General features: G+C 44.4%; 1 long non-coding RNA gene across 1 annotated transcript; it reads left to right on the plus strand.

The window, feature by feature from the left end:
- The first annotated feature begins 11,553 nt into the window (after nt 1–11,553).
- LOC141102746 (uncharacterized) lies at nt 11,554–16,471 on the plus strand. The gene is made up of 3 exons (XR_012235194.1): nt 11,554–11,657; nt 13,352–13,398; nt 16,250–16,471. It is a non-coding gene; the product is annotated as an uncharacterized lncRNA (long non-coding RNA).
- The last annotated feature ends 4,405 nt before the right edge of the window (nt 16,472–20,876 follow it).

Below are 20,876 nucleotides of genomic sequence, written 5' to 3' on the forward strand. Positions count from 1 at the left end.
ACTGCTAAATACATTTTCTCATCAGCAGTATATAGCAGTCTTGTGACTTCTATCAGTGTCTGGTTAAAGCCTGTAGGAGGAGTTTTCATTCTCTGATTATCCTATGAGGCTGCAGGACCCCTGACCCTCTGTCTGGACAGTGCTGATGGGCCCTGTGCTGATCACATGCACCCTCCGAAGAAAAAAAAAAAACACTCTCTAGCAATACACACCAAACTGAGCATGTGCAGCCTGACTCCAAAGGCTCTGTCTAATCCGAATTTGTCCAGGGGGACAATGCAGGGTGGGGAGGATCAGAGAAGACAGGATCAAACAGCCTTTTTACACAATGCACAGGGTTAACCCCTTAGGTTCCACAGTGAGTATAACAGGCATGCTTTACTGTATATATACACTGATTTTACTGTTGTGGGTTTAGTAACACTGCAAAAATCAAGAAAAAAAAAACAGCGAGAGGTCCCCCAAAAAATTCCATACCGAATCCTTATCTGAGCATGCAGCTTGGTTCAGATTGAATATTGAGCTCCCCTCTACTGAGGACCCCAGAAATCCTGACCATTGAACCACTGTGCTGCCCAATTACAGATGTACTTTACAGGTGGAGCTCTTGTTAGGAGATGAGTTGTCATCAATATTCATAGAACAGAACAAGTATTGGTGACACCTCCCCTGGCAGATGGTCCATCTTCTCGAAAACTTTGACATCAGCCCCAAGCCGGGGACAACCAAACAAAATTAATTTTTCTAATTTTAGATACAGCGGAGAAGGATTGAAACCTGTATGAGTGTCCCATTGGGGGGGGGTTCTATCACTTCCTGTTCTGGTGACACGCTATGTGTTTAGGGTGGAGCTGGAATGGGAAGAGAAGGATAATCTCCCCATTAGGGATATGGGAACCAATAAAGACACGATGGTGGTCACCAATTTATGAGATATATGTGGCCTCAATTGTGCCCCCTGATTTTGCCATTGGGGCCAAATATAATATTAATTTCATATAATGCTACAGAAGACTGTCAGAGACTGAAGAGAAGATGGTCAGAGACCACGGACATACTACATCGGTGGTTGCAGAGTGGAGTCATGCGAGTGGAAAAGGTTAGAGACTTAGGAAATGTTACCTGAGGCTGCTAGAGATGACTGCTATTACATATCATAAAGGTTCCTACTACTGAGTGCTGGGGCCCTGAGAGTCTCACTGAAAACAGTAAAGGGCCACATGTGGACCTCGGGCTGTAGTTTGGGCACCAGGATTGGAAACGCCTTCAATCCAACCCCCCATAAGAAGGTTAGAGTTATGCCATGACAAGCTGTGAGATATACATTACTGAATACAGAACTAGAAATAGTATGATGTAACGGGATCCAAGAGATGGAAAGTTACAAATGTAATAAATAAAATAATTAAAAGTAAATAATAATAATCGGGGCCATCTTAAATATTGATTGGACCCTGGGCAAACATTTTCTTTGGCCCCCCCAGCTTCAATCAAGCCCCCCCCCCCGCACTGAGACATACAATAAATAGCAGCTAGACTCAAAATCCAGTCAGGCAGCAATTGCGGTTGGTTGCCAGAGGTTACAGATCATATCATTACTGCTCATTAACTGATTAACTGGATGCTATAGGTTAGAGCACACATTACGACTCATTGATTAGTTGCTAGAGGTTACATCACATCATTTCTGCTAACCAATTGGTTGCTATAGGTTACTGCACATCCTTACTGCTCACTGGTTGCTAGAGGTTACATGCTTACCACTCACTGATTGGTTGCAATAGGTTACTGCACATTATTACCACTCAGTGATTGGTTGCTAGAGGTTACTGTGCCTCATTACCACTTACTTATTGGTTGCTAGAGGTTACTGTGCATCAATACCACTTACTTATTGGTTGCTAGAGGTCACAGCACATCAATACGGCTCATTGATTGGTTGCTGAAGGTTACAGCACATCATCTTCTCACTGCCTTCACACCATGGACTGGAGAGGTGAGGGGACCCGCCAATAGACAGAAAACTCCTAGAACTTGTTATTAGCAATGAGCAGAGCAAAGCACACATAGCCTGCCGTATAGCAGTGTGGAGGGGTGAGCTATGTACAGAGTGCAGGGGTAAAGTGTGTGCTATCTACAGAGTGCAGGATTGAGGGGTGAACTATGTACGGAGTGCAGGATTGAGGGGTGAGCTATGTATGAAGTTCAGGATTGAGGGGTGAGCTATGTACGGAATGCAGGATTGAGGGATGAGCTATGTACAGAGTGTAGGATTGAGGGGGGAGCTGTGAACAGGGTGCAGGGTTTAGGGGTGAGCTGTGTACAGAGCGCAGGATTGAGGAGTGAGTTGTGTACGGGTGGCAGGGTTTAGGGGTGAGCTGTGTACAGAGTGCAGGGTTTAGGGGTGAGCTGTTTATGGAGTGAAGGATTGAGGGGTGATCTGTGTATGGAGTGCAGGATTGAGGGGTGATCTGTGTATGGAGTGCAGGGTTTAGGGGTGATCTGTGTACAGAGTGCAGGGTTTAGGGGTGAGCTGTGTAAGGAGTGTAGGGTTTAGGGGTGATCTGTGTACGGAGTGCAGGGTTTAGGGTTGACCTGTGTATGGAGTGCAGTGTTTAGGGGTGAGCTGTGTATGGAGTGTAGGGTTTAGGGGTGATCTGTGTACGGAGTGCAGGGTTTAGGGGTGATCTGTGTACATCCATGTCCTCCCCTTTGAAGTACAGAGCTCTCCTTTCCCCAGATTCCAGTTTGGAGCCCACCCCCATCAATACACAGCATTCCTCTGGCATCAATCCCCCTCCTCCCCTTCCAATACTGAGCATTCTGACCACCTAAATAACATCAGAGTGGGGCTGCAGAAGAGAAGTTGTAACTTACTGCATGTCCATGGAGCAGCTTCTGCCTGTATACATCCCCCACCCCTCCCCCCTCTGCTCTCGTATACAGATAGATAGACGAGTTGTTTTGTAGAGTAGAGAGGGTTCTAATTGGCTGTTGGGAGGAGAGCGCTGTCACTTGTAAATACAGAAGCATCACTTCTGTATTTACAAGTGACAGTAGCGAGCAGCTCAGCAGCTCAGCAGCCAGCGCCGGAACATTGAGGTGGAGGAACTCAGCTGAAAAAAGCCAGCGGGCAGCACGGGCTCCAGAGGCAGCTGCTTTGGGCCCCCAACAATGGCAGGACCCTGGGCAGATGCCCCATTTGCCCTGCGTTAAAGATGGCCCTGTAGAGAATACACCTCCACTCCCACCCATAGGACATCACTGTCCTCTACACGGCCTCTGACCCCACCATACATATCACACAGGGTGGGGTCATCTGCAGTGAAGGAACGATTATGATGGATTGAGGATTGGGAAAATTGGTGGATTGAGGAAAATATCTATCACTAATCTGAGGCTTGTACATCAGTCAAGTAACACGATTCGTTCACATTATCATAGGAGAGTTCATCTTAGTGGACTGTTATTGCCTTTTGAACTCCTGGCCTATTGCACACGGAGGGATTAATGACAATCTATGCTCATTGGTATCACAATATATCAGTATCAGGTAGTGTAGGGTTAAGGCGTCTATTTATAAAAAATGAAGAGAATACCTCATGAATAATCCCTGTAAAGTGTCTACTATGTTTATTTCCTATGATCGTCAACTCCATCTAGTGGTCATAATGTGTTATTTTCCTGATTAAAGTATTTTAGGTAAATACTACATTATGGCCACTAGATGGAGCTGACAATCATAAGAAATAAACATATTAGATAGATTATGGGGATTATTCATGACAGTTGAGGCGTTAGGACAGAATTTTTTTTTACTATACAGACACCTTCTGCCTGACAATAATGAGATATTCCATAGGACTTGTGGGATATGGCCAGTATGTAATATTCCCGCAGGTCATTACTGAATAGAGGTGTTCCCAGACTCTGAGTCCTCTGAGATGGGTGTGTGATCTCTTATCAGATCCGGAGTGTGTGGAGTGAGAGTGTGAACTGAGAACGGCCAGGAAACACTTATAAAGCAAAGTGTCAATGAGTATCCACTACTGCCTCCTCCATAGATAATGACTGTCTATGTGGAGGAAATATCTATACAGTCTGCCCAGAAGTGGCTTCACAGACTATTCAGTGTCATACAACCAGAATTCCAGATATTTGATACTCTCCGACTCTCATTATTATATGTGATGGTGGCTGATGAGGTGACGGGGGGTGTATATGAGAATGATTACGGACAGAGATCACCAGGAAGTGGTCTGATCAGAGAGTGGTCAGAGGTCTACGTGATATCTCATAAGGTGACCACAGAGAGAACTTTCCATCCCAGACACTCCGCCCAGCGCAGAGACCTGCCAGTAATACCGAATATTCAGGGGAGCCGACCAGAACCATCAGAGCAACATGAACCCCATCACTGGACTGATCTGTATGCTGGGGGTCCTGCCAGGTCTGAGGAGGAAATTGTATTTATTCTTTCTTTCTCCTCTATAGTCTTGGTCATTGATATTTGTTGTCTGTCGAGATATCTATCTATCGTCTGTATCTATCTATCTTACTTTTTATCTCTATATCTACAGATCTTTTCTTTCTTTCTTTCTTTCTTTCTTTCTTTCTTTCTTTCTTTCTTTCTTTCTTTCTTTCTTTCTTTCTTTCTTTCTTTCTTTCTTTCTTTCTTTCTTTCTTTCTTTCTTTCTTTCTTTCTTTCTTTCTTTCTTTCTTTCTTTCTTTCTTTCTTTCTTTCTTTCTTTCTTTCTTTCTTTCTTTCCATCCTAATATTCTATCTATCTATCTATCTATCTATTTATCTATGATTATATATCTAGTACAGATCTTTGTACAGTAATTTCTCCTCTATAGTCTTGTCACACTCATCAGTCTTTTCTCTCTGTCAGGATTTCTATCACAGACAATCCATGTATGGCAGACTCCAGTAATATGGGCCACAGAGGGCGACTCCATAACCTTACCGTGTTACTACAGAATCGATGGAGAGAATGCTACTATAGGGACCTACAAGTGGTACAGACACGCAGTGAGGAGTGGGATAGAGATCTCTGTGAATGATAAGTATTTCTCTGCAAGACTCTCCAGAGTGAACATCGATCAGTTCATCCATGGAAGATCGGCCGCCATCACCCTGCACCCTGTGGAGTTGTCAGACTCCGGGATGTATTATTGTGAAGTTACATTTCAAATCGGCCAACAAATATCCGGAGATGGAAATGGGACTTTCCTCAATGTGACAGGTGAGATCTGTATTTACTGTCCTGGTTGTGTAATTATCAATATCTGATCAATAATGAGACAGTGAGATGACCCTTCAGAGGATATCAGATAGGAAATGCAAATTTCATATAAAAATTGACATTATTTTAAAGGGGTTGTAAAGACAGAAGGTGCATTCTATGCATTAAAGGAGAAGTTCAGCCTGAGCTCGTTTGTCTGGGCTTCTCCTCTGGGTCACAGGAATGACGTTCGTTTTGCACTCCTGTGACCCGTTTTCAGCAGAGAGTGGGCTGAAGTCCGCTCTCTGCTGACGTCACTGGAATCAGTCCAGGCACCGCATCATCCCGACAATGAAGTCGAGATCCGCCAGTTGCCTGGAATGATGGCCGTCTCAGTCTCTCAGCGAGCCGCTCCCCTCCCCTCCATAGCTCAGAGCTCCAATGAGGGTGGAGAATCAGAGCAGGAGAGATGCTGACTCACAGGCACCAGCTCTCCACTCAGGGAGGTGAGAGAACTGAGCCATCGGCGGTGTTCGATCGATCAGTTCTCAGTGCAAAGGCGGCCGGGGACAGATGCAGCATCCACCTAGGTAAGTATGATGGGTTAAAAAAAAAACAAAAAAACATACTTCTCTTTTAAAATAAAAAGCCTTCTGTGTGCAGAAGCCTCCCCTCAGCCCCCCTAATACTTACCTGAGCCCCCTCTCGATCCAGCGATATAAACGAGGTGCCTCTGTGCCTGTGTAAGCCGTTTTACCCCTGAGTACATTATAATGAAGCATTGAAAGGGGAATAAAGCTCTCCTAAAGGAAAAAGCATACCTTCACCATGAGCTTTACCATTCCTCTATGTTACATAAAAAGTCACACTAATGTGATATCATTTTAATCAGCAAATTGTGTTGATTATATTTTGGGGTGAATATAAATCTATGCCATTTCACCAAAATGTTGTCAATCAATCAATATAAAGTAAAATGTATGAAAAGATTGGAAAATTATGTGTAGAATGCAACCTTCAAGCAAGTTCCAGATAACCTCCATTCATTATGAGAGAATATACCATTTATAAACTACACCTATAATAGCTGCATACACAGAATTTCCTTTGAAATGCCTAATCTCCTTCCTGCAATCAGGGCCGGATTAACATAGGGGCTATTGGAGCTGCAGCTCCAGCCCCCTTACCTTAATATAGGCCCATTTAAATAAAAAAAATCACAAAAAAAAATGATTGACTTCCAGGGTCGTGGCTCAGCGACCAGGGGTCGCATAGAGCCCAAATTTATGGGGTAGATAGCTGAAGGTCTACCCCACTACTGGCCGAAATTTGGGGCTCCTATCACTTATAGTCCTGGAGATATGGGGCTCCTTGCTCAGCCTGTCAGAAGCTACATACGGAGCAGCCAGTTTAAATACAAGCCGACACACTCTGTTTGCAGCAGACTGAGAGGATGAGCTCACAGAGCCTCTCCTCACTTCTTGTCAGAGGCACTGAGCTCAATGGACAGCTTGGAGCCTGCAGAGTATGACAGGCAGCACCGCCTGTCAAACTCGCTCGCAGTAGCAGCATAGTCCAACAATGTAAAACTGCTATTCAGCAATGTAAAAAAAAAAAGGAGGCGGCAGTAGCACCTTATGAATGCCTGTCAGCTGCTGCTATACCACTCGAAAGCAATACACCATAGATCACTTTTCAGAGGGCAGTAAGCATTACTGCAAATGTGAAACAAACTTGAAACACATCATCCATTTCACACTTACTACCAACCAGGTCACTCCCCACCAACCAGGTCACTCCCCAGCCACTTCCCATGTTAGCCCTTCAACTTATATCACAGGTGACCATTTCCCAACCTGCAGATGACAGACCCTACTCCAAAAGATATCACTCCCAGTAACTCCCCCCCACCCGCTGATTGATATCCCTCCATGACCACCTCACACCCCCCCTGCTGACAGACCTCTCTCCCCAGCCTGTCCCCACACACCCTCTCACCTGCTGACCTGTGGATGGGGGAATCACTCCAGCAGTGTTATTGGGATCTGCCAGTGGGGAGCCTTCCCAACCCACACAATACAATCATCAGTGTTGCTAACTATAGCAGGCAGCACTGATTGTTTTGGGAAAAATCTGACAGGCTGGTTGTACTCAAGTCGATTAATAGATTGACTTGTACAACCAGCTAGCCCATACATAGATCAACTATGGCTGGTCTCTGCTTAATTGGCTTCATTTCAATCCATGTATGGCCCGCTCAACCACTACGCAGTCCCTAAACATCCTTCCACAAACCTTTACATTTTCCTTTCCAGATTCCTTCATCCTCCTCACCTGTACATAGTGCCCACTGTCATACCCTCCACACTCCTCTTCTATACATAGTGCCCACTGTCATACCCTCCACACTCCTCTTCTATACATAGTGCCCACTGTCATACGCTCCACACTTCTCTCCTATACATAGTGCCCACTGTCATATGCTCCACACTCCTCTCCTATACATAGTGCCCACTGTCATACCCTCCACACTCCTCTTCTATACATAGTGCCCACTGTCATACGCTCCACACTTCTCTCCTATACATAGTGCCCACTGTCATACTCTCCACACTCCTCTCCTGTACATAGTGCCCACTGTCATACCCTCCACAGTCCTCTATTGTACATACTGCCCACTGTCATACCCTCCACAGTCCTCTATTGTACATACTGCCCACTGTCATACCCTCCACATTCCTCTCCTGAACATACTGCTTACTGTCATAACCTCCACACTCCTCTCCTACACATACTGCCCATGGTCATACCCTCCACACTCCTCTCCTGTACATACTGCCCCCATCATACCCCCCACACTTCTCTACTGTACATACTGCCCCTATCGTACCCTCCACACTCTTCTCCTGTACATACTGCCCCATCATACCCTCCACACTCCTCTCCTGTACATACTGCCCACTGGCATACCCTCCAAACTCCTCTCTTGTACATAGTGCCCACTGTTATACCCTCCACATTCCTCTCCCTCACCTGCACATACTTCCCACTTTTATACCATCGATACTCCTCCCCTATGCCTCTTACACACAAAAACAGTTCTTTAAAATGATATTGAATATCCTCAATGTTACCAGCTTTAGAATGGGCACACTTTTGTTCCATCTTCACCCTGTCTTCCTTCCGGGTTCTGTGCCTTCGGTCACTTGCCTTGGCCAGGCTGTGTCACTATCACTTCCACGCATGCTCATTTGTATCCTCTCTCTCTAATCCCCCCTCTATCTCTAATCCTCCCTCCCTTACCCCTCACTCCTCTCTCAGGGTCTCAGAGGTGCAGGGTTTAGGGGTGAGCTGTGTACGGAGTGCAGGATTGAGGGGTGAGCTGTGTACAGAGTGCAGGAATGAGGGGTGAGCTGTGTACGGAATGCAGGAATGAGGGGTGAGCTGTGTATGGAGTGCAGATTTTAGGGGTGAGCTGTGTACAGAGCGCAGGATTGAGGGGTGAGCTGTGTATGGAGTGCAGGGTTTAGGGGTGAGCTGTGTATGGAGTGCAGGGTTGAGGGTTGGGCTGTTTCCAGGGTGCAGGAATGAGGGGTGAGCTGTGTATGGAGTGCAGGAATGAGGGGTGAGCTGTGTATGGAGTGCAGGGTTTAGGGGTGTTCTGTGTATAGAGTGCAGGGTTTAGGGGTAATCTGTGTATGGAGTGCAGGATTGAGGGGTGATCTGTGTAGAGAGTGCAGGGTTTAGGAGTGATCTGTGCATGGGGTGCAGATTTTAGGGGTGAACTGTGTATGGAGTGCAGGGTTTAGGGGTGATCTGTGTATGGAGTGCAGGGTTTAGGGGTGATCTGTGTATGGAGTGCAGGGTTTAGGGGTGGTCTGTGTACGGAGTGCAGGGTTAAGGGGTGATCTGTGTATGGAATGCAGGGTTTAGGGGTGATCTGTGTACGTAGTGCAGGGTTTAGGGGTGATCTGTGTACCTCCCCCCCCTCCCAAGTTCAGAGCTCTCCTCTCCCCAGATTCCAGTTTGGAGCCCACCCCCCACCAATAAACAGCATTCCTCTGGCATCAATCCCCCCTCCTCCCCCTTCCAATACTGAGCATTCCAACCACCTAAATAACATCAGAGTGGGGCTGCAGAAGAGAAGTTGTAACTTACTGCATGTCCATGGAGCAGCTTCTGCCTGTGTACATTCCCCACCCCTCCCCCTCTGCTCTCATATAGAGATAGATAGATGAGTTGTTTGCAGAGTAGAGAGGGTTCTAAACGGCTGTCGGGAGGAGAGCGCTGTCACTTGTAAATGCAGAAGCATCACTTCACTATTTACAAGTGACAGTAGGGAGCAGCTCAGCAGCCAGCGCCGGATCATTGAGGTGGAGGAACTCAGCTGAAGAAAGCTGGCGGGCAGAACGGGCTCCGGAGACAGCTGCTTTGGTCCCCCAACAATGGCAGGGCCTGGGGCAGATGCCCCATTTGGCCTGCGTTAAAGATGGCCCTGACTGTGCCCCCTTACCCCTGCAGTCTAGGACCCCTGTGTGCCCCTTACCCCCACAGCGATACCGTTTTCCCTGCAGCTGCTGAGGTGACACAGGTGGGTTACCTCAGAATGGTAAGCGTGGGGGCTTACCATCCTCAATGAACACAGTGGGCGATCAGTACCAATTGCTCACTGAGGAGGTGCAAATATTGCCTCTGTGTCACATAGCACATAGTCACATAGCATCACGGCCGTTGTATTCTAGCAAAAATTTTATTTTCAAAGCTTTGGAGGAGGGGGGCCCTGTCAGGTAGGCTGTACGGGGCCCCATCATTTCTATCAGACTTTTCTATTTATTGATAGAGATGGGCCGAACACCCCTCAGTTTGGTTCGCACCAGAACTCCCTAACACAGCAAAAGTTCAAACCCAAACATCGAACCTCATTGAAGTCTATGGGACCCGAACGTGAAAACTCAAAAGTGCCCATTTTGAAGGCTTGTATTCAAGTTATTGGCAATAAAAAGGGTATGGGGGCCTGGATACTGCCCCGGGGCACATGTATCAATGAAAAAATGTTTTTTTTTAAATAGATTGTTTTTAAAGGAGCAGTGATTTTAATTAAGCTTAATGTGAAACAATAAAAATGAAAAATTCCTTTAAATATAGTGCCTGTGGGGTCCCCTTAGTCTGCCTGTAATGTGGTGCATATGTACCGTGTATAGAACCTGCTGCAGGAATGATGACATTTATAAAGAAAAAAATGACATTTAAATTGCCAACAAAAGAAAAAAATGGAAACAAATGGCGTGAAGTTCCCCCCCATCCATACCCATACCAAAATTAATAAAAAAGGCGTGGGGTCCACTCCAAAGTCCATAGCAGAACATGTTCCAAGCATGCAGAGGCAGGTCAGTCAAGTGGGGGGCCTCTTCCCGACAACCCTGGGCTGTGGTTGTGTAGGCAGGGGGCTTATCTGAATCCTAAAGCCCCCTTTGATAAGAGGGCCCCCAGATCCCATGACGTCACTGACCCAGCATGCACCAGTCGGTGACCTCACAAGGGGGCGTTGCCACCACCTATATAAGAACTGTCAAACAGTGGAGCCTGCAGTAGGCGGTTAGCCTTCATTGACGGCGGAGCATTTCTTTTTCCGGGTCGGCGGTGGCGTTGTGATTGATGATGGATCAACTTTGGGGAACATTGATTTTTTTTATTTTTTAATAAATGAATTGTCAAATACTGTTGTACTGTCTTTATTCACTTTTACACTTTTACACTTTTTTTTAGGGGTACCCCCTACTCATTCACATAGAGGGGTGGGGGGGTTCTGAGTGCAGGGGGCAGAATCAAATGTTTTTAGGTTATTTTCTCTTCTGGTCAAATGTTCCTCAAATATTATGAACAGTAGTAAAGGTAGGTTCATCCATAATGAACAGAGAGTGAATTGAGAAAATACTGCATTACAGCCACTAGATGGAGCTCAGGATGATAGGAGATAAATACACCTTAATTAGTTATCATTTTGCTTAAATAAGGAAAATCGCATATGTATCCCATACCAGACATTATAACCAGATTATTGTGAACAGAACCTGGACATGTTCAGGGAGAGCAGATGTCAATAACAGATCCAGAAGGGAACGGAATCAGAAATGTGAGATAAGAAGCAGAATGAAGTGAGGAGGCCTGTGTGTTTCTGGACTGTCTGTGAGATTTGTTTAGTTTTTACTCTTTCTATCTACAGACAAACAAATGTATATCTTCTGCTCAATTACTATCATGTATCTTACTTTTCTTCAAGAAAATAAAAGAAACCTTTTGCTTTTGTACTAGCTTCTGCAAATAAAGAATATAAAAATCACCTGCCCTTGAACATCAGCAGAATTGTTGGCGGGATCCTCCTTCTGTCGCTCTTGTCAGCAGTTGTATATTGTGTGTACACCAAACAAGGTAGGTACTACCAGTGATGACCACATTATCATATGATGGTAGGAATTTGTATCTGCCCAATCATACAGGTGTGGAAGAATAGCGGGTGAACAGATTTCACTGTAGTATACACGATATCCCTCTGGAGTTTCCTCAACACTTTGTCCTCCTTGGCACAGACTGACCAGATGTGTTATGTTTACTGACCGATAGCGGCACGTCAGCTGAAGCAACAGTATGAACGAGCCGTTGCTTCAATGCGCATGTGCCGATGATGCTGGCACATGCTTATACAAGGGATATCTCCTAAACCATGCAGGTTTAGGAGATATCCACGGTAGCTACAGGTAAGCCTCATTATAGGCTTACCTGTAGTAAAAAGTGGATTGTAAGGGTTTACAAGCACTTTAAAGCAGCCATTGTCAACCAGGGTTTCTTGGAATTCCTAGGGTTCCTCCAGAAATTGTTAGGGAGTTCCTTGAACTATGGCTGATTGACCTCCTATTTGATGGTATATCCATAATTCTGGAGCCAATACCACTTGGCAGAGTCAGCACCATGACACCAATTATCTTTTTCGCTGTCAGTAGAGCTTACCATAGAGGTTACAATCTGAATGTATAATCTTTGTACAATCAACTTTAGATTTACTAAAAACTATACAATATGAGAACCTACCTAATCTATCTAATCAGTCTTTATCCAACCAAGGCGACTCTTGCACTACATACATGCCAGTAGATATAAATGAGGTTATACAGATTGTAGGGCATATGGTGAGCCTAAGGGTGCCATTCTCACCACCACTGTAAGGGGCAATCTTCCCCTAGACAACCATTGGAAGGGGCATTCTTCCCACTGACCACCAATGTAAGGAACATTCTTCCCACTGATCACCAATGTAAAGAACATTCTTCTCACTGATCACCAATGTAAGGAACATTCTTCCCATTGATCACCAATGTAAAGAACATTCTTCTCACTGATCACCAATGTAAGGAACATTCTTCTCACTGATCACCAATGTAAGGAACATTCTTCTCACTGATCACCAATGTAAGGAACGTTCTTCACACTGATTACCAATTAATTGGTTTTAGTAGGGGTTTCCCAAAACATGAAAATTATTTCAAAGGATCCTCTGGGGTAAAACAATTAAGAAATGCTGCTTTAAAGACTCTACTGTATAAAAAGCAGACCTATATACATGTGATTTAGGTTACTGATGTCTTGCATTGTGTTGCAGAGGTCCAATCATCTACACCAACTTCATGACACAAAGTAAGAAACTATTTCTTTTGTTATTATATATGAGAAAAGTGAGCTGTTTATAAATGGGTCCATTTTGGAAGTGGGTGTTGTATTAATTATCTCATCCACATAACACATGCAGAAGATACACCAACTAGAAATAGAAATATTTGATATGAGACATTCCACCCACATAATAATACAACAATGGTGATCTACACCCACTCTGGGAAACTTCCTCATACAAGTAGAAGGTGAAGGCAATCTTTTGGTAATTATATTTTATGATAAATAAACACATTGTCATCACTAATGATATTTGAATTCTCTGAGAGAAGTTGATTATAATGTTCTGTCATCTGACATTCCATTTCCCAACTCCATATATGCTGCTACCTCATAAATACTTCATAATTCAACAATTTCTATAAATGATTGCACCATGTCCTCCTTTTCTCTAATAGGGTCCACAGATGCAGCTCACAAACGATCCACACCACAGGAACAACCGGTAAGATTTCTTGCTGTCGTAAAGCCTCATTGTGGCTTGGCATCATCATCATCATGGGTAGGATCTCACAGAGGTTGGATCTCATAGATGTCCTGTTGCTGTATGGAAGTTTCAATATTGGATCTTACTAGTATTATCATGTTTAGGATATCAAACATGTTGGGTGACATATTGCAGTAGTGAAGTCTCAGTGTGGGTTGGTATTAGTATCATCATTGTTGGATACTCTGGTTGGTATGATCATCCTGGTCAGGATTGCACATACTGTATGTTGGATGCCATGTTGCTGTATTAAAGCCTCAATTTTGGTTTTTGTTTGTATTATCATGGTTGGGTTCTCGCCAATGTTGGATGCCATATTGCTGTATCGAACCCTCGGTGTAGGTTGGTATTAGTATCTTCATCGTTTGATGCCATGTTGCTGTATGAAGCCTCAGTGTTGGTTTTTGTTGGTATTATCATGGTCAGGATCTCACAGATGTTGGATGCCATGTTGCTGTATGGAAGCCTCAGTTTTGGTTGCTATTATCATCATCCTGCTCAGGATTTCACAAATGTTGGATGACATATTGCAGTAAGGAAGCCTCAGTGTTGGTTGGTATCTTCATCATTCTAGTCAGGATCTCACAGATGTGGGATGCCATGTTGCTGTTTTGAAGCCTCAGTGTTGAGTGGTATTGCCATCATCATGGTCAGAATTTTAAAAATACTGGATACCATGTTGCTGTATTGAAACTTCTTGGTTAGTTGATATCATCATCATCATCATCCTGGTCAGAATCTCAGATATGCTGGATGCAATGTTGCTGTATTGAAGTTTCGGTGTTGGTTTGTATTGTCATCATCATTGTAGAATGCCATGTTGTAGATGTTGTTTGGTATTATCATTGTCAGGATCTTGAAGATGTTGGATGCCATGTTGCTGTATTGATGCCTCAGTGTTAGGTGGTATTACCATCATGGTCAGAATCTCATAGATGTGGGATGCCATGCTGTCTCATTGTTGGTAGATATTATGATGGTCATGGTTTGGCATTGGTATCATCAATGTTGGATGCCATGTTGTGTTATCATCATGGTCAGAATCTCACAGATGTTGGATGCCATTTAGTTGTATTGAAGCCTCATTGTGGGTTGGCATTGGTATCATCTTTGTTGGATACCATGTTGTGTTATTAAAGCCTTGGCACTGGTTGGTATTATCATGGTCAGGATCTCGCAGATGTTGGATGCCATGCTGCTGTATTGAAGCCTCTGTGTTGGTTGATATAATCATCATCCTGGTCAAAATCTCACAGATGTTGGATACCATGTTGCTGGGCATAGTAAAGTCAGATATGGCCACCATTCTACCTGTCTGTGGGTCCCTCTCACTGCCACACTGTACTCTCCTCCTATGCTTTTGGTGCATTCTGGGAATTTAGGAGATGACACACCTGCGGACATTTAAAAAGCAATCTAGCTGTCATTTGGTGCTGGAGAGAGACAGGTAAGTGACCAGCAGACATCGGACATTCTCTTAGCACTAGGCCTGGGGCCACAGCCATACTGTAAGGTGGTGGGATGGCTCTCCTTACCCGTGTGTTAGGCCACAACCACATTGTCCTTTTAGCAGTGATATGGGTCATTTGTTTGACTCATATGTTGTGAAGCTTGCTTATGGGTTTATGCCAATGTTTTTGGTCCTGACTATAATTAGCACTGTTAGGAGGTGACAGGACCTCTTTACATGGCTCACAGAGGCTCATGACAGAGATGAGAGGGGAGAGGGAAGGGAAAATTTTGTGGAATTGTGTGTGATCACCTCAGGAGATTGGTGTGAGCTATAACCTCATCGGCTGGTGTCCACGCTCTACAGGTCCTCTTAGGGTGATGGACAGTGGCAGTGATTGGCCATAGAAGCAGGTAAACAACTATACAGATTCTCATTCTTCAGTTTATGGGAAGTGCGATGGAGTGTGAGAAGCCCCACCCAGTCACTGCTCAGTGTCATCACCTCTATCAAGGGATACAAGCAGAGAACCTGAGAGGAGCCGCTGTATCCAGGGGTCCGTCGTTGTATGTATTTCATGGCTTGGAGCCTAAGTGAGGCCTCCCTGCCAGATCACTGTCCTTCCTTGATGAGCTGTTCTCTGGGGAAGGACCAGATATGGAATATACAGTATATTGGCACCTTCTTCTTTGGTGCAGAGTTTGATCAGCTTGGTGTCTCCTGTCAGAGGTTTGCAGTAAGGCCGTCATGTGTTGATTCATCCTGCATCCTCAACCTTATACTACCAAAGGACATTTCCATAGTCCAGGCTCTCTGTACAATGGGAGGACCAGAACCATGAATTACAGTTTGAGTTATCACTCATCCACCAACATGGGACACTCCAGAACTGGACACAGTGGCCTTCAATACCACAAAGGGAAACAACGTCATTCACATTTCTGTTTGTGCCACAGTGCTGATGTCCCTAGCTGTCAGTTGTTGTGTCTGGTCAGTGTCAAGTGCTATGTCTGCTCAGTATCGGTCATTGTTTCCATGGTTTACAGTCAATGTCACTCATCATATCCAATCAGTCATTCATTATGTCCAGTCAGTGTCAGTGGTCATATCTGGTCAATGTCAGTAGTCTCTGAGTTCTCTGAAGGGAAGCCAGGAGGAAATGCTCTCTGATCAATGAGATCCCGGCTGCCATCCCTCCAGTGGCAGATGGGAGATAAACTGAAACATCTGATTGGTTGTTAAAGAGGAATCAATTCCTCCAGGTTTATAAATGTAATGTGTGACTAATGAGAAGAGTGATGGGAATATCGAGTCTCTCCATCCTGTGACATCTCTTTGTTGCCTCTTTCTTACTTTTAGTGTCCGGACGTTTCCCTGTACAGTATGGAGAACCAGCACTATACGTACTTCCAGCACAGAGACATCCGGAGGATGCCAACTTCCCCATGTTATCAGGAGATGGAGCTATACAATGTCATTCCATAGAGGAGGTGCTGAGACCACAGATATGGCGTCATTCTTCTGTACAGGAAATATTTACTCCGAACAGACTGATAATATATTTGAAAAAATAAACATGTGGGACGGGGTCATTCTATGTCTTTTTTAGTGATCCTTCTGATCGCACATACAATAATAGATACACTATAATACCAAAAAGTATTGGGACACCTGCCTTTAAACACGCATGAACTTTATTGGCATCCCAGTCTTAGTCCGTAGGGTTCAATATTGAGTTGGCCCACCCTTTGCAGCTATAACAGCTTCAAAATATCTGGGAAGGCCGTCCACAAGGTTTAGGAGTGTGTCTATGGGAATGTTTGACCATTCTTCCAAAAGCACATTGGTGAGGTCAGGCACTGATGTTGGATGAGAACGCCTGGCTTGCAGTCTCTGTTCTAATTTATCCCAAAGGTGTTCTATCCGGTTGAGGTCAGGACTCTGTGCAGGCCAGTCAAGTTCCTCCACCCCAAACTCGCTCATCCATGTCTTTATGGACGTTGATTTGTGCACTAGTCCAAATCATTTGGTGGAGGGGGGATTATGGTGTGGGGTTGTTTGTAAGGGGTTGGGCTTGGCCTCTTAGTTCCAGTGAAGGGAACACTTAGGGCGTCAGCATACTAAGGCATTGTGGACAATTTCATGCTCCCAACTTTGTTGGAACACTTTGGGAAAGACCCCTTCCTGTCCCAACATGACTGCACACCAGAGCACAAAGCAAGGTACATAAAGACATGGATGAGCAAGTTTGGGGAGGAGGATCTTATTTCTGGAGGCCCCAAAAATGTCAGGACAGTACAAATATCCCCCAAATGACCCCTTTTTGGAATATAGATAGTCCAAGGTATTTAGTAAGAGGCATGGCGTGTTTTTGGAAGTTGTACTTTTTTGTCACAATTTTTTGGAATATTAAGAAATTAAATAATTTTTTTCACAATTTTTTTTTTTTACATACTGTCACCAATGCAGTAAAGGCATCATATACAGTAACTGGTGTGGCAGTGATCAGGGACACTGACTGGTGACAATATGCAAAAAAAGAAATTAAATCATTTTTGTTCAATTTTTTATAACATTTTTTTCTTTTTTTTCTTTAACACGTTGTCTTTTTTTACTATCTTTTTTACATACTGTCATCAGAGTAGTTCAGTGTCACCATGTTAACACTGTGCTATTTTGTAGGAATGATCAGAGATTTTTTTTTTTTCTTTACACTCTTATTGTTTATAACAGTGATAAACACTGTTATAAGCAATAGTCTTAACGGTCATAAACAACAGCTTGCTTACTATCATGATGCTGTGATTGGCTACAGCTAATCACATGGTACAGGGTTCCAGGTACCATGTGATAACTGTGGGCCAATCACAGACACATTTTTTGTGATATGGCACTGCGTTACTTTAACTGATAATTGCGTGGTCCTGCGACGCTGTACATGAATAATATTATTGTCCCTTTTCCTCACAAATAGAGCTTTCTTTTGGTGGTATTTGATCTCCTCTGCGGTTTTTATTTTTTGTGCTAGAAACAAAAAAAGACTGACAATTTTGAAAAAAAAAAAAACAATATTTTTTACTTTCTGCTATAAAACAAATCCAATAAAAAAATTTAAAAAAAAACAAATTTCTTCATAAATTTAGGCTAATATTTTTCCTGCTTCATGTTTTTGGTAAAAATCCCAATAAGCATTTATGGATTGGTTTGCGCAAAAGTTATAGCGTCTACAAACTATTGGATATTTTTTTTTTTTTACTAATAGTGCCAGCGAGCAGCGTCTTATAGCAGGACTGCGATATTGCGACGGACATTCAGACACTAACTGACACTTTTGACACTTTTTGGGGACACTAATACAGGGATCAGTGCTAAAAAAATATGCACTGTCACTGTACTAATGACACTGGCTGGGAAGGGGTTAACATCAGACGCAATCAAACTGTTAACTGTGTGCCTAGCCAGTGTTTTACTACAGTGTGGAAGGTGCTTTGACTAGGGAAATACATGGATCCTCATCCCTGCTTTGCAGGAACACAGGATCCATGCCTTCCCTGCTGATAGACCGCCGCTCTGCCTCTCTGCTGAATGATCAGTGGTTGCCGGCTGTGTGTGATCACAGCAGGAGAATGCTGCCGGCAGCGTGCATGCGCGCGCCCTACCCAGAAGAGCTGGATCATATATACATGATCCAGCGCAGAGATACCACCCTGTAGCAGAAAAACTGCTATAGGATGGCCCTTAAAGTATCACTAAACCCAGGAGCCTGCAGTCACTATATCTGGTCTCCCACAGTACACAGAACATGGAAATGCAATTATTTTAGTAAATATAAACTGCTAAATACATTTTCTCATCAGCAGTATATAGCAGTCTTGTGACTTCTATCAGTGTCTGGTTAAAGCTTGTAGGAGGAGTTTTTATTCTATGATTATCCTATGAGGCTGCAGGACCCCTGACCCTCTGTCTGGACAGTGCTGATTGGCCCTGTGCTGATCACATGCACCCTCCCAAGAAAAAAAAAAAAAAAAAAACACTCTCTAGCAATACACACCAAACTGAGCATGTGCAGCCTGACTCCAAAGGCTCTGTCTAATCCGGATTTGTCCAGGGGGACAATGCAGGGTGGGGAGGATCATAGAGGACAGGATCAAACAGCCTTTTTACACAATGCAGAGGGTTAACCCCTTAGGTTCCACAGTGAGTATAACAGGCATGCTTTACTGTATATACAGACTGATTTTACTGGTGTGGGTTTAGTAACACTTTAAGTGGTTAAGGGGGGAACACTGTGCAAAAATCAAAAAAAACAAAAAAAACAGCGAGAGGTCCCCCCATAAATTCCATACCGAACCCTTATCTGAGCATGCAGCTTGGTTCAGATTGAATATTGAGCTCCCCTCTACTGAGGACCCCAGAAATCCTGACCATTGAGCCACTGTGCTGCCCAATTACAGATGTACTTTACAGGTGGAGCTCTTGTTAGGAGATGAGTTGTCATCAATATTCATAGAACAGAACAGGTATTGGTGGCACCTCCCCTGGCAGACGGTCCATCTTCTCAAAAACTTTGACATCAGCCCCGAACCAGAGACAACCAAACAAAATGAATATTTCTAATTTTAGATACAGCGGAGAAGGATTGAAACCTGTATGAGTGTCCCATTAGGCGGATTTTCTATCACTTCCTGTTCTGGTGACACACTATGTGTTTAGGGTGGAGCTGGAATGGGAAAGGAAAGATAATCTCCCCATTAGGGATATGGGAACCATTAAAGACCTGATGGTGGTTACCAATTTATGAGGTATATGTGGCCTCAACTGTGGCCCCTGATGTTGCCATTGGGGCCAAATATAATATTCATTGCATATAATGCTACAGAAGACTGTCAGAGACTGAAGAGAAGATGGTCAGAGACCGCGGACATACTACAGCGGTGGTTGCAGAGTGGAGTCATGCGGCAGGAAACGGTCAGAGAATCAGGAAATGTTACCTGAGGCTGCTAGAGATGACTACTATTACATATCATAAATGTTCCTACTACTGAGTGCTGGGGCCTGAGAGTCTCACTGAAAACAGTAAAGGGCCACATGTGGACCTCGGGCTGGAGTTTGGGCACCAGGGTTGGAAACGCCTTCAATCCACCCCCCCAAAAGAAGGTTGGAGTTATGATGTGATAAGCTATGAGAAATACATTACTGAATACAGAACTAAAAATAGTATGATGTAACGGGATCCAAGAGATGGAAAGTTACAAATGTAATAAATAAAATAATTAAACGTAAATAATAATAATTGTTATTATTATTATTATACGAGATTTATATAGCGTCAACAGTTTACTCAGCGCTTTACAATGTATAAGGGGGACAACACAATTACAGTACAGTTCAATACAAAAGGTACAGGAGGGCCCTGCTAGTAGAGCTTACATTCTAAAGGGAGGGGGTGGTACAAAAGGTAATAGCTGCAAAGAATGAATTGATGGGGGTGGCCAGGGGTGTAACTAGAAATCACAGGGCCCCATAGCAAAATGTTGTATGGGGCCCCCCTGCAAACAGCCCCCCCCCCACATCCGCCCCAGTGTCAATGCAGCGTCACCTGTGCCCCATACAGCGTGACCTGTGCACAATGCAATGTGACCTGTGCCCAATGCAGTGTGACCTGTACCCAATGCAGCGTGACCTGTGCCCCATGCAGCATGACCTGTGCCCCATGCAGCATGACCTGTGCCCCATACAGCGTGACCTGTGCCCAATGCAGCGTGACCTGTACCCCATACAGCATGACCTGTGCCCAATGCAGCATGACCTGTGCCCCACACAGCATGACCTGTGCCCCATACAGTGTGACCTGTGCCCAATGCAGCATGACCTGTGCCCCATACAGCATGACCTGTGCCCAATGCAGCGTGACCTGTGCCCCATACAGCATGACCTGTGCCCAATGCAGTGTGACCTGTGCCCCATACAGCGTGACCTGTGCCCC

Source organism: Aquarana catesbeiana, linkage group LG07 (genome assembly GCF_042186555.1).
Source record: "Aquarana catesbeiana isolate 2022-GZ linkage group LG07, ASM4218655v1, whole genome shotgun sequence".
Classification (NCBI taxonomy): Eukaryota; Metazoa; Chordata; class Amphibia; order Anura; family Ranidae; genus Aquarana; species Aquarana catesbeiana.